At 44.2% G+C, this 24,876-nt stretch overlaps 1 protein-coding gene across 1 annotated transcript in view; it reads right to left on the bottom strand.

Moving 5' to 3' along the window:
- LOC146063246 (leucine-rich repeat and fibronectin type-III domain-containing protein 2-like) overlaps window positions 1-24,876 on the bottom strand; it is a 424,978-nt gene that overhangs the window by 212,173 nt on the left and 187,929 nt on the right. The window contains exon 2 of the mRNA XM_083175460.1: window positions 20,747-20,836. The gene's annotated coding sequence lies outside the window, so the exon portion shown is untranslated. The remainder of the gene's footprint in view (window positions 1-20,746; window positions 20,837-24,876) is intronic.

Genomic DNA, 24,876 nt, shown 5'->3' on the forward strand with positions numbered 1-24,876 from the left:
GAACTGGAAACAGTATTCTAGATGAGACCGCGTCAGTGACCTATACAGAACTGGACACAGTGTTCTAGATGAGGCCACACCAGTGACCTATACAGAACTGGACACAGTGTTCTAGATGAGGCCACACCAGTGACCTATACAGAACTGGACACAGTATCTAGATGAGGTGGTACCAATGACCTATACAGAACTGGACACAGTATCTAGTTGAGGTGGTACCAGTGACCTATGCACAAAACTGAACACAGTATTCTAGATGAGGCCGTACCAATGACCTATACAGAACTGGACACATTATCTAGATGAGGCCATACCAATGACCTATACAGAACTGGACACAGTATCTAGATGAGGCCACACCAATGACCTATACAGAACTGGACACAGTATTCTAGATGAGGCCGCACCAGTGACCTATACAGAACTGGACACAGTATCTAGATGAGGCCGTACCAATGACCTATACAGAACTGGACACAGTATTCTAGATGAGGCCGTACCAGTGACCTATACAGAACTGGGCACAGTATTCTAGATGAGGCCGTACCAGTGACCTATACTGCACTGGACACAGTATTCCAGATGAGGTCATACAAATGATTACATTACTTACCAAACTGTGTTGGGATTATGACAGTTGGGATGCCATTGTTGGTGTTTTGACAGTGGATATACTGCATGTCAGGATTCTGTACCCAACTCTTAAGGTGCCCATACACGTTACAATTATTGAATACAATATCGCATCTCATCGCATCTCAGTTTTGCGATGAGATGAGATCTAGTGCAAAAATCTAGCACAATCTTTTTTGCACTAGATCTCATCTCATCGCAAAACCGAGACGCGATGAGATGCGATATTGTATACAATAATTGTAACGTGTATGGGCACCTTTAGGCAATTCCTGGCACCACAGATATTTTTAACTATATCAGCGGTGTCATGGGAGTCATGATATAGAGCATATGCACTGACCGATATATTGGTAATGATTGAGTGTCCACACACAATATCATCAACGATATCGTCCTCATCGTTAGAAAAATATCACTCAGTGTGTACCCACCACTAGTATCCGTGGCTGTATTACATCTGGACTCATTACTTTAGTCCACCTTATTTTTAGGAACCAACTTGCCATAATTTAGAATATTATATCCTAGAAGGTGATACAATCTGATCTGCTTGGTTGTGATCTGCAACATAATATTTTTAATAGAACACCCATCTTAATAATTAAACCCACATGTTACATCTGCCCCACCTGCAGTGCAGAATGTTTTTGTCCATCTGCAAAAATGGCAGCATTTTTAACTGGTCTGAATCCGGGCCTGTCTGAGCCCCATTTCCCTGTATGTAAATAATCGTACATCTAAGCGATCCTTCATTTATTAGTGCTGTGAAAAGTGAATATTTCTTATCTCCTGAGCGGGAGCCTTGGATGGTTTCCCTAGAGGCCCGATGCAACTCCACCCCCACACCCCCAATGTCGTTATAGCCCTGTCTCAAACACACCCCCCCCCCCCTGGTTTTCGACATGGTCTAGCAGGGGGCGGAGCCATGATGACACAAGTACCAAGCCATGCGCGCAGCCATCCCTCCTTCCCACTTGGCCACACCCTAACTCCCTGCCGCAGGAAGTACGTGTGAGTTGCTACTGTACACACTGAATTAATCAACATCAATTTAATGACTTTTCCATCCGAGCAGCCTCATAGCTTATAGAGCCAATATGGCGTTCCACCGTTTGCATTAAAGAAACCCTATCAAATAAGCCTACAGGCCTCACAAGATTGAATTTCTATCAGGGATAACACATTTAACCAGCTGGTATTATGCAAATAACTACACAGTTTATGCATTCCTGCCTGCTCCTTAGAGATGTAGTGGCGAATGCTGGGGGGCGGTTACTTTGTGTGCGTTCGGTTTTGTTCTTTACAACAGAATTCTGTTGAGTGTTTTGGTGGAAGCAGCTGAGAGTAAAAGTTCCAGCTTATCGGTTTCAGCAACAGAGCAGGAAAATTAGGACCTGGAGCCACTCAGTGTGCGGCCTCTGTGTCGATTCACTGATAATTCACCCGACAGATGTTTTTCTATTCATCAGTCACAGGCGAAGCCAAGTTGGTATAATCAGGGCTCTGCACAAGTACCTGGCAATGTCCAGAGGACGGCGGGGCTGCCCGGTTATCAAGGGATAATTCTGCATGCCTTCTATCTGTTTATACACACTGGAACCAACATTTGCAAAGAGTTATATTTTTCCTAAATTTTTCAGTTTAATACTTTAATAATTTTCACATATTTTAATACAGGTTGAGTATCCCGTATCCAAAATGCTCGGGACCAGGAGAATTTTGGATAACGGATTATTCCGTATTTCGGAATATTTTAATATTTCAATGATGTATTTTGAAGTATCTTGCATTTATGCTGTATAAACACATAATATACACACAAATATATTTTATTACCACATAAAATACACACAAACATATTTTAATTGTTCAAAAAACAAGGTTTCAAAACGTGAAACAAAATGTGTGTACTATCTCAGCACTGAATTTGAATGCCAAGCAATCATTGTCTTGCACATATATAGTGCCAGTTACATATCATGTCCCCAGTGATGCTGTTACATATGTCCCCAGTGAGTTTTTAGCAAAAAAAAAAATTTTTTTCACTTTCTGGAATGTCCGTATTTCGGAATAATTCGGATAACGGATATTCGGATACGGGATACTCGACCTGTATTTTCAATCTCTGAATCATAAGTTTAACCATTTATTCCGAATTTATCGCCTGCCAGAAAATCAGCAATTTTAACTTATTTTTAGGACAAATTCTACTCGCCTTATTCAATACTGGTGATGAGTTTTCGCCTGGGCCGAAAAAAAACGAAAACCACGTGGATTGGCGAATTTGCCAAGAATCCATGTGGTTTTGATGAATTCACGGCCGTTTTCCCCAAAGGGCAATTCGCTCTTCAAAAAGTAAAATGGCTTGAAAGAAAATGTGATAATCAATGGGTGAAAACGAACGTGATGGAAACTGACCAATCATTGACGATTTATCACCTGGCCAAGAAAATTTTCCCAGGATTGAATACCCCTTTAGTGGGAGACATACTCTACCTATGAGAGAAATAAAGTGGAGAGTAGAGTGGCCAATCCCAGGTCGGCAGGATCCCATGATTTGGCCCCAAAATGGTCAGGATTTCAATCCCGGGATTGGAGTCTCCGATCCCGGGATTTCTGAATTAGACTGCACATTGCGCAGTCTAATGCCGGTCAGCGTCTGAGCACTCCCTAAAATGCTGCCCGACTGTCCTGACCCAGCGCGGCGCACACACCAGCTGCCCCACTCGCTCCACTACCGCTGGCCCGGCTGTTCAACGTGGCACCCCCGCACTCCCTACCCTGCTCACCAGCTGTGGTGCCGGTCCAGTTCACCAGCTATGACAGTTAGGAGCAGTACTTTACTGTATCTCTCTCAGGGGTAGATTTATTAAGCTCGTGAAGTGATAAAGTGTCTGTTTTTTTATCACCGGGCAATCAGCTCCTTACTGTCATTTTAAAAACCAAACCTGCAACTTCACAGTAAGGAGCTGATTGGCCGGTTAATAAATCTGCCCCTCTGTGTTATCCCTCTCTTTCAGTTGAGTACATCTCCCACTAAATGTTAAACTTTTTTTATTACTATTATTATTCAGAGATTGAAAATACAAAAAAAAAAAGTGTAAATTATTATTAAATGGTTGTTTTCTGCGTCTTAGAGGCCTATGTACTAAGCCTTGGAGAGAGATAAAGTAGATGCAAATAAAGTACAAGCCAATCAGTTCCTAACTGCCATGTTAGAGGTTGTATTTGAAAAATCGCAGTTAGGAGCTGTTCCGGATGGTACTTTATATCTATCCACAGATTGATAGAACTCATTGTGCACGATAAATGATGCTCCAGCTAATCTGCTTCTGTGTTTGAAAATGGCAGTTAGGAGCTGACTCCAGTCACCTATTATCGTACCCAAAGAGTTGTATTATTCAAAATACGTTTTATCACCCATTGATAAATGGGCCTCATAGACCTTTAGTACTGTAGGTCTTTTCCTCGTTCTCTAGATATTAAGGGGTTTATATACTAAGAATTCTATTGAAAATGGGATGTTGCTATAGGCAACCAAACAGTTTCCATTATTTTCGAGAAGTTGCTTAATAAATAAGTAGATTCTGATTGGTAGCCCATGTTAGTAAATAAACCCTTACAGTAAGTGCGCCATTTGCCACCGTCATTCTTGTTACATTGCAAGTTATTACCATTTGTTTCAAGACTAAGGCCCTTATTCTGGTTCACTCATAAAGGCAAATTCCTTCTCAAATGGACAAAACCTTGTGCACTGCAGGTGGGGCAGATGTAACGTGCAGAGAGAGTTACATTTGGGTGAGTTATTTTGTTTCTATGCAGGGAAAATACTGACTGCTTTATTTTTACACTGCAATAGTAGATCTCACTTTGAAGTAAAACCCCACCCAAATCTAACTCTCTCTGCACAAGTTACATATGCCCCACCTGCAGTGTACATGGTTTTGTCCATCAGAGAAGGAATTTGCCTTTGCAAGTGAACCAGAATAAGGGCCTGAATTATCGCCCACTTTCACCTACAGTAGGTACATAGGGGTCAAGAGACATTGCTAAAGATGGGGACTGTGAAATCTGCTGCATTAGACTCTCAAGCCCCACTAGGCAATATTGTGTACAGTATCGCGCAGTAGGGGGATTCTAGTGTGCACACTCAATGGGGCAGATGTATTAAGCAACAAAGATAAATAAGAGATAAATAAAAGGGTGATAAGGAGATAAATGCCCAGCCAATCACCTGCTAAGTGCCATGTTACAGGCTGTGTTTGAAAAAAGTCAGTAAGGAGCTGATTGGCTGGACGTTTATCTCTCTTATCACCCTTGCATTTATCTCTTGTTAAGGCTTAAGACATCTGCCCCCATATCGTTAATGATCCGCGCTGAGATGAGAGCACTAAGTATAAACTCTACTTTCCATGTGCACCATTTAGATTACTGATACTCTAGATTTTATATCCTGTACATTTATATTTAGTTAGCCTTTTGCTCGTACTGCTCATCCTAGAAGATAAAAGCCGCAATATAAATACCATTCTCTAGGCTATGTCTTCCCACAGAACACTGCCGGATCTCTGACTGCAACAGAGCAAATCCCAGAGTTAACCACAGAAGAGCAACTTTGAAGGTCGAATGTAAGTTAGTGCGGGGAGTCGGTGCAGAGGAGGGTGACCTAATAACTGAGCATAGCACGGCATCCTGACCCCGAGGCTACACAGGTACGCCAAGAAGGATTCAAAGCAATCTGTTTCCACTTGAGCAAGATATAGAGTAATCACACACACGCGCTGTACAGTAGCTGCGAAGTGATAACGGCAGAGATGGGTCACAGATTTGCATTCAATGATTGCCAGCATAGAGAATGTTTATATAATCTCTGTGGGTCATATTTATGAATGGAGTCCGTGATAATTATTATTTCTTATCGCCTCTATTTGCGGAAATGAAAAAATGATCACTCAGATGCAGTGGCGTAGCTACGTTTTGGGCGCCCCCCCGCCGTTAGGGGGGGGGGGGGGGGCGCCCCCCCGTCGCCGCCCCGCCGAGCACCCCTACCCCGCCGCCCATGCAAACCCCCCCCTCAATCCTCCACAGCCTTACCTATCGCGCTGGTCCCGGCGGCTCCGTTCTTTTGCTGAGGACCACCAGAAAATGGCCGCCCCCATACAGCAGACAGTTTCAGAGAACTGTGTGCTATATGGGGGCGGCCATTTTGTGGTGGTCCTCAGCAGAAGAACGGAGCCGCCGGGACCAGCGCGATAGGAAAGTCTGCGGGGGATTGAGGGGGGGTTTAACTATAGCACCGCAGCCCCCGGCGCCCCCACATGCACAGCGCCCCCCCGCAGTGGCGGGGGCTGCGGTGCTATAGTTATGCCCCTGCCCAGATGTATTAAAAGCCAAAGGCAAAGAGAGTCCTTGAGGTCTAGAAGTGAAGGGAACGATAATCGGATCCCTTCAGGTGGTCACATTCTAGATCTTGGTATGTTTCGCCAAAGAAGCAGCCTGCGAATTTGTCCCGTCCCCAATGGTGGGTGACTGCACATGACCCCCGCAGCAAAATTGCATGCGATGCGATTGACCCGACCGACCCGTTTTTTTACATTGGAACCAATGTTAAATGGTCCCTGAGACCCGATTTATCATTGTATGCCCCCCCATTATTAACGCCACGCCACGATCAATCGCGTTGGGCGGCGGTACGCGTCCTCCGACCTTTTCATACCCCCACTATCCACGTCGGCGTGGAGTTGATTCTATATAGTGTGGCGAGCGCAGCGAGCAACCGAGCCCGAAGCGTGGCGAGCGCAGCGAGCCCCGCGTGGGGACGCGCATTACTTCAGACGTATTACGCGTCCCCTCATGGGGCACGCTGCGCTCGCCACGCTTCGGGCTCAGTGGCTCGCTGCGCTCGCCACACTATATAGAGTCAACTTCGCGCCAACGTGGATAGTGGGGGTATGAAAAGGTCGGAGGACGCGTACCGCCGCCCCTCGGGGGCTCGCTGCGCTCGTCACGCTTCAGGTTGGCGTTCATTGTGGGGTGGTGTTAACAATGGGGGGGCATTTGACATACAAATTACCCATCTGGGTGGCTAAACAATCAAAAATCGGGTATGGGGGGCCATTTAACATTGGTTCTTATGTAAAATTGGGTCCATCGCATTGGTCGCATCGCATGCCATTATAATGGCATGCGATGGACCCGATTTTAAACAGCCATTTAACATTACATACAATGTAAAATCGGGTCGGTTGCATCGGTCGCATCACATGCCATTATAATGGCATGCGATGGACTTGATTTTTACATTGTCGGGAAAGCTGTTAAAAAGCCCAAAATCGGGTCAGTCGGGTCCCATCTCATACCTTAAGTTAAGGTATGCGATGGGACCCGACGGGCGCCGTGCTAGGAAACAAGTACCATTTAACTTATATTTGTTTCTGACTTTCTCAATGAGAAAACTTTCCCGTAGGGGTGCCGCGAAAACATTTCTGGCGCTTTGGGGTGCCTTGATTCAAAAAAGATTGGGAACCCCTGCCGTACCCCCAGACTAATGTACTTGCTCCAATATTCCGAAGAGTGAGAGATTGTTGCTCTTTGTAACCATATGTATAATTGAGGGCTTGGGATACATTGCAGTCATGAGAACATGGTCCCCTTGCTGTGCAATACGTTCCAGGGATTTCAGCACGCTCCACCAGGATAAGGTGGGATGTGACTGGTTAAGAAGACATTGGCATTCAGTGACCATCTGCTGCAGCCTGACCACTTACAGCTCCTCGGAATTTAATTTACCTGCCAGAAATACCTTGGGTATGTCGATTGTTATTGAAAATGTATTATCCAGATCCCAGACAAGCACTATAAGCAGACAGAGAATCCGGGGGGAACAGACTCTCCTATTTTAATGAGACTCAAGCAAGGCTTGCAGCACAGCTTGCCAGTTCCCCAGTGACGTTACGCTGGATATTCATGTCTGGGTCAGTGGACAAATATACTGTATGTTCAGTACCTGCGTAAATGCCTATGCCTTCTCATGCACCAAACATATGGGAACCAGCTGTTGTCATGGTAACATCAAGTCTGTCTCTTTCCTTCCGAGGAACATTGTGACACACTGTAAGATTTATCTTCTGGTTACAATGCATTGTACAGATCAGCATCTCAGGGAGATAATGGGTGAGATGCATCAAAGGGGAAAAATAGGTTCCAAATGCCGTTTTCGGAGGTTTGGTGAAATTTCTCATACTGTATGCACCAATCCCAGTAGGCAAGACCATCTATAGTAAGTGTTGGCCAATTGAAGCTTATGTGCTTCTATTCACAATGTGCACTGGGAGGGATCCCATGAGATCCCTCCCAGTGTCCCCAGCTGTGCACAGATCATACGACACATGTGTAGAACGACTCCTGGTATCACAATGTACAGCTTTTGTCGGAGCTGTCCTTTGTGATCTTTTTCAAGGATACATCGTTACTAATGTGTACAGTCACTAGTTCGACAGCACTAAGATCAACATGCAATGAGTCGACCACTGAAGGTCAACATGAGCAAAGGTTGACATGTCATTAGGTCGACCCAAGCATTAGGTCAACATAGGCTAGTTCCACAGTCAAAAGGTTTTTTTTTTCACTTTTTTTTATTTTGAGCCGACATATGCCGACAGGCGGTATTTCATGCCCCACCATCCAAGGCATGTTGGGAGAATAAAACAGTGTGAGAACGTAGCGCAGTGCACCGATACGGTGTCCATGTCGACTGTATTGATATTCGGGTAGAAAAAAAAAAGTGAAAAACCCCATGTCAACCATTGCACTGTTAAAATTGCCTATGTCGACCTAATGCTTGTGTTGACCTTCCCACGTGTTGACCTTGACTCATGTCGACCTTCAGTGGTCGACCCAATGCATGTCGACATCAGCACTGTCGACACAATGACCCATAAACCATTACAAACTGCTGCAATACTTGAGCCTGGTCCCCAAAATATGGGGGACCCCCATTCACTTTGTCCCCCCATGTTTTGGGAACCATGGCCGGCTCCAAAAACCCCAGTGCTGGTTCTGAAAATACAGGGGACCCCCACTCATTTTATTCCTGCCAAAAACTGCATCCTGCTAAAACGCAATGTGTAGACACAAGAAGCTGCATCCTGCTAAACAGGATCCTGTTCAACTGCATCCTGCTAAAACGCAATGTGTGGTCGCAGCCTAACTGTCATTTTTCAAACACAGCCTGTAACATGGCAGTTATGAGATAGGTAGGCTGATACTTTATCTCTCTCAGTTGTATCGCTTTCAAAGCATTGGCGCATATGCTGCCACATGGCAGCTGAAAGCTGATTTGCTGGTATTTTATCTCTCTCCAATTTGTCTCTCTCAAGGTTGCACATACACAATATCACAATCTGAGACTCGTCGCAATGCATTATCAACTGAATGAGGCACAGTGTGCCAATTAAATAAATGACGATAATGATTCAGATTTTGAAGCCCTGATCTGTTTTTGGGGGGCATGAAATATATATATATATATATATATATATATATATATATATATATATATATATATATATGGATCATAGACTCCGTATACGCCGACTCGAGCCCGCTAGAACACTGCGCATTCCTGCCGTAACCTTTCTGATGTTTCATTGTTTTTAACGACACAGCGACAGTACAAATGTTAATCAAAGTAATCAGTTCATTAGGAATCTGTTAAATGTACTTGCAGTTGGCAGTTAAATCATGACAAAAGGACTAAAAATTAATTGTGTATAGCAACGGGACAATGACAAACATCCCTGACAGAGCTAAGGAACAGAAGAATGATGACGGTACCTCCACTACTTATTATTTCATTATACCGGATGGAGATTCAAATCAAATGTCTCAATGTCTAAATAATTAGATCTATCACATTAGGCAATTATCACATTGTGTTGGATCTGGTAGACTTGCGCTGCTTTGGAATAATGATGTCTGATTCTGCAGAAGAATAACTGGATAGACGCTATGTTCGGGATGTAGACTGTGTACACAATGTGACTGTACGTGTGCGTGTTTGCCCTCAGGTGTCAAGTGTCGGGGGGGGAGCAGAGGCCGGGAGCGCCAGCTGGTGGTGCTGAAAATACTGGAAGGATGCCAAAAGTATAGGGTGTGGCATGGTAAGTCAACACGCAGAACGATACCTTAGAGCAGACATATACTGAATGACATGCTGACATCCACAATGTTGACACTGACACAATGTTGGCATTTTTAATACGTCAGCATTGTGAGTATTGTCAATCAGAATGTCGATATGATTTTAGAGAGTGCTACGGGTTCTTTTAGGGAGACTTCAACCTTTACACCAAGATGGCCGCCTACTGTACTTCTGCACATGTCATCTTGGCACTCTGGCCCAAATCAGGCCTGTATACTTGGCTGCGGCAGCCTGAGAGATTATTGGACGACCGCATATGCAGACGGTACGATGTGCACATGCGCAAGCCGTACAAACGGAGCAAGTGAAGGCTAGTCATCGCTGTCTACATACAAGGTGATTGACAGCCAGTGGCCGTCTGTGGGCGGCACATCAACAATTTCTCAGAGTGCCCAAGAACACTTAAGTGTCATCCAGCCGTTGGCAGATGTCATCAGGGCCAGTATTTTGACCGTAATTTTTTTTTTAACTTGTCCTCTACAGTGACAATTTCTGAGTGCTGCAGAGTGATCCTCTCTGGGGATTCTTGGCATGTCCCTGGAGTTGCGAAAGTATCTTCTTGAACAGGCCACACCCCTTTCAAGTAGTTCATGCCCACTTTTCAGTAGGTTGTGTCTCCATATAGTGGGAGTGTAGGTGTAAATGCAGCGTGCGCATAAGAATTGTGTCCCCTCCTGACCCCTAAAGGTTGGGCAAGCCTCTTGCAGCCACATTGGTCCCCCACCCCTCTCCCACAGCCACCTCCTCTGCCGGCTCTTCATGGAGGGGACGGGGCTAAAACAAAGAGCCGGAAATCACGGCAGTTACTGTAATGGGGCGGCGCTTAAATATGTCAGTCTCCCCTCTCCAAAAGTTCTGCAGAGTGTCCTCTCCGTGCTTCTCCCGGATTGGAGTCTCATTTTTATTAATGGAACTTGTTGGCAGGATTAAAAGATAATTAGTTAGCATACAGCGCTATTGTGGCCTGTTGCTGTGTACTGCGCCGAGTTGCTTGTTTGCAATTAGAGAAATCACCTGAGGGATCGTGTCTGGTGCAAGGTACCACAAAACCTTCATTTTTTTCCTGCCAAAAGTGACATTTTCCTCTCAGCCCACGCCGGCGCTCGTCCCTACCAGACGTGCTACTTTTTTGCAAAAACATGTCACATCGGAATTACAAAATACCTCAGCTGCCGCGTCGGTAACGTTTCAGTTCTTCATTATTTAAGGAGGTGGATGAGGTGTCAGAATACCCTGTACAATCAATTGGCCGATGTCTGTTCCGGCTTCTCAAAGCAAAAGAGAACAGAATGATTTGAGTCACCTTGGTTGGCGCTCGCACAATACTCAAGATACCTCTGATGAATAAGGCCTGGCTGCCGATCCTCATATCTCCTGACATCCCATCATGCTGCTGTCTGCTTGCACAAAGATTGGGGCACTGGGATTTATAAATAGCTCTATGCCCAGCACAATAGGTTCAACCTCATTACTGTTCCTCCTTTATCCAGATCTATCCACCGGGGTATTCTCTACACACGTAAGTCAATGTAGTCAGTGTCCCTGCTGGAATTTGCAGGCTGACGCATGCCGTGACAGGGCGGCTATAAGTAATGAGGCATGCGCTAGATAGGATGACAGGCAGAAAGTATTTTTAAGAGTGGAATTTATTTTAAAAAATATATAAAGGAGGAAAATTATTATTTCAAAATTAAAATATAATTTTGACAGGACGTGGGTTGAACTACCAATGTAAGGATAAGCAGCAGTGGTGGGTTTTACCTATGGGATGCAACCCCCCCCCCCCCTTCTGCCACCCCACTCAGTGTCGGTATTCCAGCTGTGTGTGTGCTGACTGCACTGATTTCACTGTGACTGGCAGTGACTTCCCATTGGAAGACCTACTGTACCTGTCAGTCATAGACACTATAGGCAGTCCCTTTAGGAAGAGTTCCCTCCCTCCAGGACTGCCAGTCCCTGCTGCAATAAGCTAAGAGCTGGCTTCCTGTAGGAAGCTACATCTTGCTTTTTGTACAGCCCAATCCAGCTTCTGTGGGCTGCAATGGATGCAGTCCATAGAAGTCAGGGGTTGTGCATCTGCAGTCACACTGCGGCTCCTGCGCATGCCATATCTGTTGCCGGATCCGGGTGTGGTGTCTGTCTCATCTCCGTGCATGTGGGTAGCGGCTTACTAAATGTAAGCAGGACCAACCGCTGATTACAGTATTTGGGGGAGATTTAATATTTAATAAAATAGTAATTATTATTATATCTGCATAATATATCGGTATTGGCCGTACTGCAGTTCCAACAATGTTGTTCACAGACATATCGGCTGATGTGGTAAGCTATATACCGGACGTCGGCTTTATAGACAATATATTGAATAGTATGTGCTCAGCTCAGAGCTGTAATTAGACTTTTTGGTACCTTGTGCCAGAAAGAGATGACTTCTTGCCCTAATTTTCAAGATCATAAGGTGTATCCCATGTAGGAAAGGGGCATGACAAAACTGGTAGTAAATCATGCTATGATCCTCCTTCCAACATTATACACATGCATTTATTATAGAACACTGCAAGAAAATGTATTTTATACATATTCAATATACTGCCACACCCAGGATTCAAACTCATAATATTTTGCATTCCATTCAAACACCCCACTCATTGACATACTTATTCCTGCATGAGGTCTGTGCAATTTATAACTACAGGAAGCTACTTGTACATTGCAGAAAATAATAAGGATGGCAATGGACTGAATAACAAAGAATTCTCAAGTTAATTTAACCCTTTGAGCGCTAAGTTAATTTGTCAAAATTGGTGTGAAAATTGGCAAGCAAACATTTTTATTCATCATAATGACCCGTAATGTTCACCTTATATAGGAAATAAAATCTTTTTTTATTTGAATTTATATAACAAATGTGAGCGACAATGGCATTTTTAGCAGATAGTTTGCGCATCTATCACAGAGGTGTTGGCAGTCAAAGGGGTAATGAATGTTGCACAGGCATTAGTAATGGAATGGGTGGGGGAAACAATCAGGGGGTGCCAGGCTTCAAAGAGGGGGGAAGCCATAACTGAAAGTAATATTATCAGTGCCGCCAACAGCGCCCCCTACACTGCAGCGCTGTGTGCGGTAAAAAACTCTGTACCACCCTTGTTATGGCCCTGACCCAGTTTAACTCGTTCCCCTAGAATAGTTTTGAAGTAAAAGTGAATACAACTGCCTCAAAGTGAATGGAACCTTTACTTTTATCGCCATGATACAGCTGTAGCCAAATACCTACTTGTACCCTGAAAACGGGAATGACCCGTGGCAACAACTACACCAATTTGCTGCGTTACACCTGGGGCCCCCTGGCTGCGAAAAAAAAAAAAACAAGATTGCAGGAATGTAATTTAAAAATGCAGTTATTATGTATGTCACCAAACAAGTAATGTTGTGTAAAATTGGGATTCCATTACTGCCGTCCGTCATTTCTTAACTAAAGTTCCAATGTAAAACATGAAAAGTCTGACAGGATTTTTCTCTAAATCTCTTTCAACTTCCGTTGCCAAGTTACCAAATCATTAAAGACAAATCACAAAGATTCGTGAAAAGCAGCGGAGGATGGAGAGGATTATAAACACATTTCCTCTTTTTTTTATTTCAGATTAATAATATCAGGCAAGGATTACTGTTCCGGAGGCTTTCATGTAAGGAAACGGCAAGCCAACTTCGGATCAATCGCTCGCTTTATTTACATTAACATCATGTGACCCTATAAAGTCGTCCTCTCTCTCTCTGTATGTCCGCAGCGCATTAAATACTCTATAATTAATAAAGGCTGCTTCGTTGCTCAAATATCAATGAAGCTTTTGTTGGGTCTTTTAAATGAATTTATCCCTAACAGAATAGACCATTGGTAATACATGATGCCCTCTCTGTAATAGAGATAAGCAAAGTGTTACAAGACGCCCGGCCGCTCTCCTTCTGAGCCACGCTGCCGCCGCTGCTGCTGGCCGGCACGAGTCATGGATGTTTCCTAGCAAACCACGACATCATATCGGCCAGAGACATCTTAACGTATGGGCTCAATGAGCAGCTGCCCAAGGGCCTCCCAATTCTAGGGGCCTTTGAGCTGGGGCATATTGGGTTGCGGGCATCTGTCTTCTGAGCTTCTTGAGAGGCAGTATAGTATGCTGACTGGTTGCTCTGATTGTGATTTACACACAAACAGAGCGGCTGGGCAGCATTCTCTACCCGCTTATCAGCCTGCAGACAGCCAGGGAATAGCTGTCAGCATGCTGATTGGTGGGAGGCTGGAGCTATCCACCAATCAGAGTCCAGCATTCCTTACCTGCCTCCCAGCCTACAGCCAAACAGTGAACGGCTGTCAGTATGCTGATTGGAGGAAGGCTGGAGCTATCCACCAATCAGAGTCCAGCATTCTTTACCTGCCTCCCAGCCTACAGCCAAACAGTGAACGGCTGTCAGCATGCTGATTGGAGGAAGGCTGGAGCTATCCACCAATCAGAGTGCTCACTGCCATTCTCTGCATGGAAGCATGTGGAGAGATGACACAGGACTGTAGGAGGGGTGTATTATGATACTTTATTCTGTTTTTTCCCCATGTGCATTGCTTTGCCTGGGACGGACCTGATGCCAGCTACTCGCAGGGGCCTATGTGTCCCGTCTGCGCTGGCCCGTGCCCCTGGTTGCCTAGCAACTCAGGAAGAGTCGCTATGTGCAGCACTTCACCTGCACATACCCCGGCACTGAGTACTCTGCCTCTCCTCTTCTGGTTCCTGATTGGTGGGTCTACCTTTAAATATTCTTCTGGCTATAGCCAAGTGGTGTGACTTGACCGTGAGCTGATGTCTTGAGTGAAGACTCTAAAGGGAAAAGGTATTAAGTTTGAAACCCTTGGAATATTTCTATTTCTGCAGCACCCGTACCTAATGTTACACCCGGTAACTTTAAAGCAATGTGAAAAAGAAAGCAAGGTGGTAACTCTGTGCGCAGACATATATGGGTATATGGTCATCTTACAACACTCCACCTTCCCGACAGGTGTGAAACTGAAAGAGGATAAGGTGAAGAAAAACTTCCCTCATCTTCTTCGTCTTCGCCTAACATAGGCTTTCCATTTAAAAAGATAAATTCAGAAACTGTATAAAAAAGCTAGAGGATTGAATATGGTATAGTATATATATATATAAAAAAAAAAAAATTACGAATATTGATGCTTAAAATAATTCCTAAAAACATGCACAGGTGCGGGGGGGGGGGGGGGGGGGTTACCAGATAATGGTGACATGTGGGGTACACACCAGGACGATATGGCCCAAAACGAGCCAATTTAGATACAATCTTGGCCGATTGTATGTAACCGGCCGTGTTTTGGGCCATTTCACTGCCCTTTTGATGCGATCCCGATCCGATGCGCGACCGTGGGGGTACCTGCTGCAGGTAGGATCTCAGAAACTACCATTGTAGTGGGTGCGGGTCGCGATCGGATATCAATCACATCAGGGGCTTTTTCTGTGCCGGTTGGTGGCGGGTGGGCGGCTCCGTCAGCTCGTGACGTTCCTGAGACGACCCGCTCACGAGCAGAATCGTCCTGGTGTGTACCCAGCATTAGCTGGTATTTTGAGGTATCTTGGGTTCTCCAGAAAAAAATCATTGTATCGGTGTACCGTGTCCCCTCACATGGCTCATAAAAACTCAGGGCTACCTCTTGACTGTCAACCTTCCCATTATCGACCCTATGCTTGTGTCTACCCTGTCGACCTTAAAATATGAATAAATACGCTTTTAAACACATGAAATGTACCCATTTAATGTTTTTTTTTTTTTAAATCAACAATTTCTGAGACTTTTTTTGAATAAATATTTGTTATTTTAAATGGCTAAAGGAAAATTTCGGGATTCTTCCACATTGAGATTTGAATTGTAGCATGTACATGATATTACAGTGTACATTGTTGATTAGATGTTGTAAACATTTCAGTAAATAAAAATACTATTTTTTAATGTCAAGATTTGAGATATGCTTCTGTTTTTCACCATACGAATGCATGTAGTTCAGGACACATGCATAATGCAAGAGATCAGTTCCCAGATACGACACACTCAGAATACACATCAGCCGGGAGGAGTGATGTGGTTGTAATGCAATGAGGAATACTGTTTGATGCCTCCTGCTTAGGTGCTATATTATATACACAGGCGGTAGGGGTACCAGGCTGATACTCCTTCACGGGTCACCGGTGCATATGAAAACTAATACAAGCGGACTACAAACAGAGGCGGCTGTACAACATCTGTGATGAGTTATAAAAAGAATAATTTTGGCAATGAAACACTCTTTTTTGGTCATTATAATTTTGACGAGGATTTCAGTAATGTTTCAAATATATGACACAGAACATTGTAAGTTTCTAAATGTATCACAAAAAAAAAAACATCTGTTTTAAAAATGTAACACATTTCCAATATTACCATCACTGTTCATAAACAATAATAAATGGGTCATGAAATACCTGGAAATAAAGACACTGGGGACATTAATCATTTATGCTACAAAGTTCAATGACAATGAGCCTAGAATGTCCCAAAGGAATTAAAGATGGGTATTACCAGCTTATGGGCTGGATGCACTGAGCTTCAAAAGTTATAAAAAAGGAGAGTTATAAACAGCCAGCCAATCAGCTCTTACCTGGCATGTCACAGACTCTGTTTGAAAAATGCGAAGGCATGAGCTGATTGGTTGGTTGCTTATCACTCTCCATTGTATCACTTTTGAAACTTAAGTCCTATGTGAATTAACAAGCAAGACGCAAGTGTACTGCAAAAACCCTTGTACAGATATCTGACGTTTACGGCAAGTTGGCCTAATATGATGCAGCAGAATTGTTATGGTATTCTGAGAGTCCAAGTGGCAATGGTTTGGGGACAAACTGATGCGTTTCATTGTGCTTCATTGCATCAAAGCAACTTCATCAGAGGTAAAAATCCACAATAATGTTTTGTTTTTTTCTCCGGTTCTGTGGTATTATTTACATAATGTCATACACTTGGGAGTGATATATAAACATTTACAAATTATCATCTGCACATAAAATGACCCAGGGAAGTGTTTAGGGGGTAATCATTAGCAGATTGAAGAAGGTATAAGAGAGCTTAAGGCAATGAGGATGGAGATTTAGAGCCAGGTGGCTCAAGCTTCAAAAAGTGATAAAATGGAGAGCGATAAACAATCAGTCAATCAGCTCCTAACTGACACATTACAGTCTAGGTTTGAACAATGCCAGTTAGGAGCTGATTGGCTGGTTGTTTATCACTCTCCACTTTATCACTTTTTGAAACATGATACATCTGGCACCTAGGGAGGAGTGCTGAGAAGTTTGTAGATCGAAGAAAGAAAATTGAATTTGAAGTGTAAAAGTGAGTCAATGGAATGACTGGCTGATGATGTATCTCTGGTAGAACAATGAGAGAGGAAAAGTAGTGATATCAGAGCTTTGAATAGACTGAAGATGGGCGAGAGTATGGGTGTTCATGATTTAGTGACCTCCAGGAATAAGAGAGGGCTGAATATGGAAATATTCTGGAAGAGGGAAATAGAGGATTGGGAAAAAGATTGTATATGCAGTAATAAGACAGAGTCAGTAAGAGAAAAGGAGAGGTTCAGTAAGAGGAAAGGAGAGGGTCAGTAAGAGGAAAGGAGAGGGTCAGTTAAAGGAAAGGAGAGGGTCAGTAAGAGGACAGGAGAGGGTCAGTAAAAGGAAAGGAGAGGGTCAGTAAGAGGAAAGGCGAGGGTCAGTAAGAGGAAAGGACAGGGTCAGTAAGAGGAAAGAAGAGGGTCAGTAAGAGGAAAGGAGAGGGTCAGTAAGAGGAAAGGGCAGAGTCAGTAAGAGGAAAGGACAGGGTCACTAAGAGGAAAGGAGAGGGTCAGTAAGAGGAAAGGACAGAGTTAGTAAGAGGAAAGGACAGAGTTAGTAAGAGGAAAGGACAGGGTCAGTAAGAGGAAAGGAGAGGGTCAGTAAGATGAAATGCGAGGGTCAAAAAGAGGAAAGGACAGAGTCAGTAAAAGGAAAGGACAGGGTCAGTAAGAGGAAAGGAGAGGGTCAGTAAGAGGAAAGGACAGTGTCAGTAAGAGGAAAGGACAGGGTCAGTAAGAGGAAAGGAGAGGGTCAGTAAGAGGAAAGGACAGTGTCAGTAAGAGGAAAGGACAGTGTCAGTGTCCAGGGGTCTGGATTGTGTATATATAAAATAAAAACATTCGTAAATTATATAAAGTCCTCAATCCAGTGAAGCACAGATAATGGAGAAAACGTAGCGAGCGCCGCGCGGGGACCCAGAATACAGGTCAAGTAATCCTCATGGGGCTCACTGCGCTCACCACACTTTATGAAATCAACTCCACGCCGACGTGGATAGTGGGAGTATGAAAAGGTCGGGAGGCCGCGTTCCGCGCCCCCTCGCCGGGCTTGCTACGCTCGCCACACTTCGGAATGACGAGGATAGTTGGGTTGTGCTAAATCGCATTGCATCGCATTCACGTGGATAGTGGGGGTGTGCAAAATCAAATTGCACGCAATGCGATCCGCGGCCAGGGGTGCAGTGAAAATGAACTAGTACCATCGCATTGAAGAATGGTGTGCCCCCTAAGGTGCACAGACAGGCGCTATCAAGGGTGCCTCGCTAAGAGCTGCCACTTGAAATGGGGTTGTCAGCCCCAAAGGACCAAGCAAAAAAGGAAAAAAGAAGTGGCGCTGGTTTGATGGAAAGGTATAAATGTTTAATAACAATTAAAAGTAATAGGTACAATTGTACAATATGAAAAATAAATAATAAAATGAATTGGGGATCAGATGGATAAAAACAAATAAGTTTGTTATAACTGGACCGGAGGCTGAATTGATGAATTGAATAATATGACCAGTTCCATTGAATGTGGAGGTATAACGGTGAAAAGTTTCAAGAGGCCCACTGGGCTAATAGTTACCACACGATGTCTCAGATGGTCTAATCCCAGATAGGGTTAAGAGGGTGTCCTCAAATTGATTGCGGTAGTGGGGCCACAATGGGCAATGACCCATTGTGGCCCCACCACCGCAATCAATTTGAGGACACCCTCTTAACCCTATCTGGGATTAGACCATCTGAGACATCGTGTGGTAACTATTAGCCCAGTGGGCCTCTTGATTCTTTTCACCGTTATAGTACCATCGCATTGCACGCAAATTGCATGCGATGTGATGCGATCTCACTACGCTGAATAGGACACTAACCTATTTGCTTAGTGGGCGCCGTGATAATACACAAGTACCCATTCATTATACTAACAAAAACAAGAATCATGAAAGCCACAAAACCAACCATACGCACATTTAGAAAATAATATTTAACACATTTATTTATTTATTTATTTATTTGCAGTTTCTTATATAGCGCAGCAGATTCCGTTGCGCTTTACAATAGTAAACAGTGATAAAACAAACTGGGTAACAACAGACAGACATGGAGGTAGGAGGGCCCTGCTGCAAGCTTACAATCTAAGACTTACAATAATAGACTTGCCAACCAAGTCTATTATTAAACCAGTTTTGCTACCCCAGCTGCAAAGTCACAATTTATAATATACAGTATATACTGTATATATTACAGCTGTAGGGTGGTAATCAATCCGGGATTCTGTCTGCCGGAATCCTGCGCCGCTTTTGCTCAGCTCAACAGGAATTCGTCAGCCAGAATTCAATGTTCCGGCTATCAAGTGTCGGAAAGTAGGCGTGTCTGCGAAAATTGACGCGAATTGTCGGAAAACATTGGTAAACTCGACAGTCCGCAGCCGTTTCTGACAAAACAGATCCGACTTGTTTTAAAATCAGATCTGTTTTGTCGGAATCTGCCTTCAACGCTGTCGGAAACATCAGCATTGAATAGGCGGGTGCCGCGGTTTCCGCCAGCAGAAACAGCAGCTGAGATTGAATGCCCCCCTTAAGATGACATAATTCAAAACAAAACAACCACTGACTTCATATTATTACTGAAGATGCAAAAATATTTGAATTCATGGAAATCTCCACCTTCTACCTTTGCTTATGTTCAGGAGTATTGGGTATTAAAATCAAGCTTGTTGTGACCCTCTTTGGGGTAAAACGTGTTTTTCTAGAGATATATCATGGCTTTGGAAACAGTTTGTACTGTGCACAACTATATCATATTTACAGGGCTGCCATCAGATATCGGGGACCCCGTTAGCTGCTTCTGATTGGCTGCCAGTTCACAAGCTCTGATTGGCTTGCAGCGGGCACCAATTTCAAAAGTCCGTCATCATTCTCTCCATGGCTGCTGGTCCATGCACCGGCTGTAATCAGTTTGTGTCATGGCACCAATCAAAAGATGGATCCAATAGCAGTCTGATCCTGGGACTGGAGTCCAAGCAGTTCCCCCTGATGGCAGCCCTGCATATTTAATGTCCACACATCATACCTCCCAACTTCTAGTTTGTCCGAGGAGGGACACTTGCCAAAATTAGGGGGCGTGGCTTGATGTGGGGGAGTGGCCTATAATTACATCATCCCGCGAGGCCACAACCCCGTTTCATGCTGTTGGGGGCATGGCCCTGAGGCTCTGGGAGCCTCTAGCCAAGCCCCCAGCCCCTCTGGATGCGGGGGATAGATGCTGTGCACATGTCTATTTTCTGCTCGCCAGCAACTAACGGGGGACTCCCAACTGCCCCCCCCCCCAGCTGCGGGACACTGCCGGTGGCGGGAGGGACGCGGGAACGTCCCCGAAAACCGGGACGTTCCCGCAATTATCGGGACAGTTGGGAGGTATGCCACACATTCCCTATATGAGTGGGTGACAATGGTCCAGCGATAAAATGCTAAAGGTGGAGTGCCATTAATAGGGTAATAAAAGCTCACTCACCCTAGCGTTAATGAGGGGTGCTCTCCAGAATCACAGAGACCATGGTCTGTCTCCTAACAGCTCACGTTGTCCCTTGGTTGAAAAGATCCCCTAAAAGAAAAACACAGTCAATATTACAACAAGACACAAATAACATATAATCAATCACCATGCAAACAGGGTCACTGGGAAAACACATCGTTCAGCGGCCCTTAGATGATTCCTGAAGCTATAGGAAATCACATCGTTGACAGCATGAAATGACCGGTTGACCTATTGCACGTTAGAATTTTGACTCTTCACAGGTCTGATTAGTATTTGTCCTAAGGATTTATGATTTATCCCAAATATTTCTAAATTCCCTGCAGATGTTCCTGCAACTTCTATCCAGAAAAATAATATTCTCAAAGCAGCGATTTGCTCCAATGAACAATTATAAAAGCAGTTCCCCTTGTCCTGCCGGGAGCATTATTCTCACACACCTGTCCGAAAAAACCCAACACGTTCTTAAAAGCTTGTTGTGACCAATGTGACTTTCTTCAAAAAATGTACAAAAAAAACCCAACAAACACTTTACAGAATTACAGACAGACAACATCTTGTCCCCGAGGTTTCATTGATGCACTGAATGAAGCGATGTGATATGGTACGGTTATGGTGCCCAGACACTAGGGCGATATTGCATACGATTCTTCAATTTCAATCGCATCTGTGGTCTGCACAAATCGAAGGATTGTATGCCCGTTGAGTGGGTCACCTGACGTGCTGCACATAATATCTATCGATCGATTTGCATGAGCGATCGCATTTGTTGTTTTTTAACCACATGCGATCACTCACAATGCTATCGCAGAAAGAGTGCTGGCGGTGGATACGGGGAGTGGGCTGCAGGAGCACTGGTGGCGGTATAGCACAGCGCTGTGGTGGCAGGTGCTAAAATAAAATAAATAAAAAAATTTAAAAGACCTGGTGGTCCTCTCAACCAATCAGCGGCCGCCTGAATGGGAGGCCTCTGATTGGCTGAGAGTGCGCTCAAAAATACTTTAAGTATACTGTTTACATAAGGAAAAGTAATATTTATAGATTTATGACAACATGATAACATCTACCGTCTCCTCAGCCCCCCAAGATCGCCATCTGGTGTCCTCCCTGTAACTACGCCCTCTCTATTTGCTGCATTCAGAATAAGGAGAGAATGTCTAAAAACTTTTAAAGAGTGGAGATGTTTCAACACCCTCCTATCCCTCATTTTCTCAGTAAGTTCCTTTGATAGCTCATCAAACCTGATACAGTTTAATTGCCTGCACTGCACACTTTCTTGCTTACATTCTGGCTGCCTGGTTCTGCTGCTGCATAAAAGGGAAAGCTGGTGATGTCATAGTAACATAGTAATTAAGGTTGAAAAAGTAACATAGTAATTAAGGTTGAAAAAAGACATTAGTCCATCGAGTTCAACCTATTGTCTATTGAGTTCAACCTCATCATCGAGTCATTGTGCTCTGGCCTGGGGGCCCCGTGGTACAGTATGCCCTGTGCCTCCCATTAATCTGGGTATGTGCTGGTTCTGGATTGTGCCATTCACATGCAAACATGCCTTCCCCAAGAACCATCGCCCTGTCGCAAAAATCTAATATCGTACTGTAAATTAGCCCAAACAAAATATAAAAATCTTTTCCCACACAGCCTGAACTTTTCAAAAAACTCCAGAATTATTTTCAACACATTTGGATATTTTAAGTTAGACGCTTCTCCATCCCCCAAAATGTTGTATTCTACAGTAAGTGTTGTAAGCTATAACTTTCTAGTATTTTATAAACAAATAGGAAAACCATCATCTATAAACCATTGCGTAGGTTTATTACACAACATTATCAAAGGTGTACTGTAAATTAGCCCAGAGAAAATATAAAAATCTCTTCCAGCACACCCTGAGGTTCGAAGTCTCGAATGTACACAAGCCCCTAGGGATGGCCATTGGTACATTCGCCATTGATGGTTACCATCGAATGAGATTCTGCACCCAGCCATCGATAGTCAGAAACTATGTGATGGATAACCATCGATCATTTTAGCTATTGATAGTTATCCATCACCTTTGACTGAATGGCTGGAAGACCAATCAAAATGTGGGGGCTGGGCTTCTGGGTATCGGGGGACGGAGCTATGCTCCGTGTCATGGCACCTTGAAGAAAAAAGAAAAGAAACATCGTTTCTACTATGCCATCTGATTCTCCCCCATCGATGGCAAAAGCATTAAACATGGGCCATAAACCATCAATGATTTTGAATCATCGATGGTCATCCCTATGAGCCCCCATAAAGCATTAGATCACCAGGGGCTGATGACCCGGGCACCATCTGAAAAACAAGCTTCATGCATTTCACACGGAGTTTCAGCGTCCGTGTCCTGCCATGACCTGAACCACGTATGTCATATTCTTAAGAGCATTACACAGGAAAGACGACTTGTGGTTGTGACATTGAGCTCCGGATGGAAGCAAGTGTCTCTAGCTGGGATACTTCCCTTACAGAGAGGCTGTCTGCAGAATCTACTGCTGATTTGTAGACACACAGCTGAAGAAAACATTGCCCGTTACATGGGGCAGTTATACAAATAACGGCATCATTCAGCATGGATTGTTAAAATGAGAAATTGCAGATAACTGCGATCAGTATGCCGCCGCCCAGACAGAAGCTGATGTCACACGCCCTCCCTGAAAATACCTGGGCACTCCTGCGTTATCCAGACACTTCCAGAAAACAGAGTTAACACCCCCAAATGCCAGCTTTCTGTCAATCACCTTGCGAGGGTATTGTGAATAGATTAGAGCAGTGCTTCCCAAACTGTGTGCCTAGGCACCCTGAGGTGCTTCAGGACACTTGCAGGGGTGCCTTGGGTTGGTGGACCAAGATCAATTAATATTATTTATGGTCAGTGTACCAGGCAAAACCAGTGCTGGTGGCTGCCAATCATAATATATGTGGACAAACAGAAGCAAATCCTGTCCCTCACCAGATAGCTGTGACATATAAACACAATGTACTTAATTTAATATTTTTTTTCTGAATTTCTCGATAAGAAACATTTGGCCTAGAGGTGCCTTGAAAATATTTTGATGCTCTAGGGCGCCGTGATTCAAAAAAGTTTGGGAACCACTGGATTAGAGGATGATTTTTGCCACTGTCTGGCTTCACACATGTGCACTACGATCCCTACACTTGCACCGTTGTTTGATAATAGTTTGCCTTGTGAATTCGCACAGCAGCAATCAGGTCTGAATCAGGCCCATTTTGGGTAAGGCTTTTTTAGCACTTCCAGCTTCCATCCTTTCTACTACAGATTTTACAGTGGGGGCAGAGCTACCATGATACGATTCAATGTGAATCGGGTCATCAGGTCCACCTCGTTCTCTGTAAGGCAGTGCCAGATTAAGCCTTCGGGGGGCCCGGGGCGCTTTAGACAGGGGGCCCCCTTGCACTTGTCATTACTGGCTGCAAACTGCATGGGAGAATATTACACTGTCAAAACACAGAGTAAAGGCAGTACAAACTTGGTCAATGGTTAACTGCAGGGGATACATATATATATATATATATATATATATATATATATATATATATATATATATATATATATATATATACATATACATACATACATACAGTACATAAAAAGCCTGTGTTTGTCCCTCTGCACCTTACTCTGTAGGACTGTAGGAGACCTCACAGGCTCAGTGTTGCCTATGATTAAAAACCCTCCCATGACTAGGCAGCTGCTGCTGTCCTCCATGGGCCTGAGAAGCATGTAATGAGCAGCATGAATCAGAGCTCAGCACAAACCTTTCAGCCTCTGCCCTCTTGTGCAAAGTGTCTTGGGACTTAGTCAACTTCCAGTAATGCACTGCACACTTGTGCCGTCAGTGTGCCTTGGCTCCCGATGCTCAGCACCATTAATCATTGTCACATTGGCAGATAGGTGAATCTGCAGCACTACCCCACTCCCATGCACAAAACCTTTAGCTTTAGCTGGTCCAGGGGGCTAGAGGGGGATATGGAAGATGTTACCACCTTTCCAGACTGCCGGGACAGCCACCCGGTTACATGACTACATGAAAGTTTCCATATCTGGCTTTTTGAGACTGAGGCAAGTT

Source organism: Crinia signifera, chromosome 3 (genome assembly GCF_055691185.1).
Source record: "Crinia signifera chromosome 3, ASM5569118v1, whole genome shotgun sequence".
NCBI classification, from domain to species: domain Eukaryota; kingdom Metazoa; phylum Chordata; class Amphibia; order Anura; family Myobatrachidae; genus Crinia; species Crinia signifera.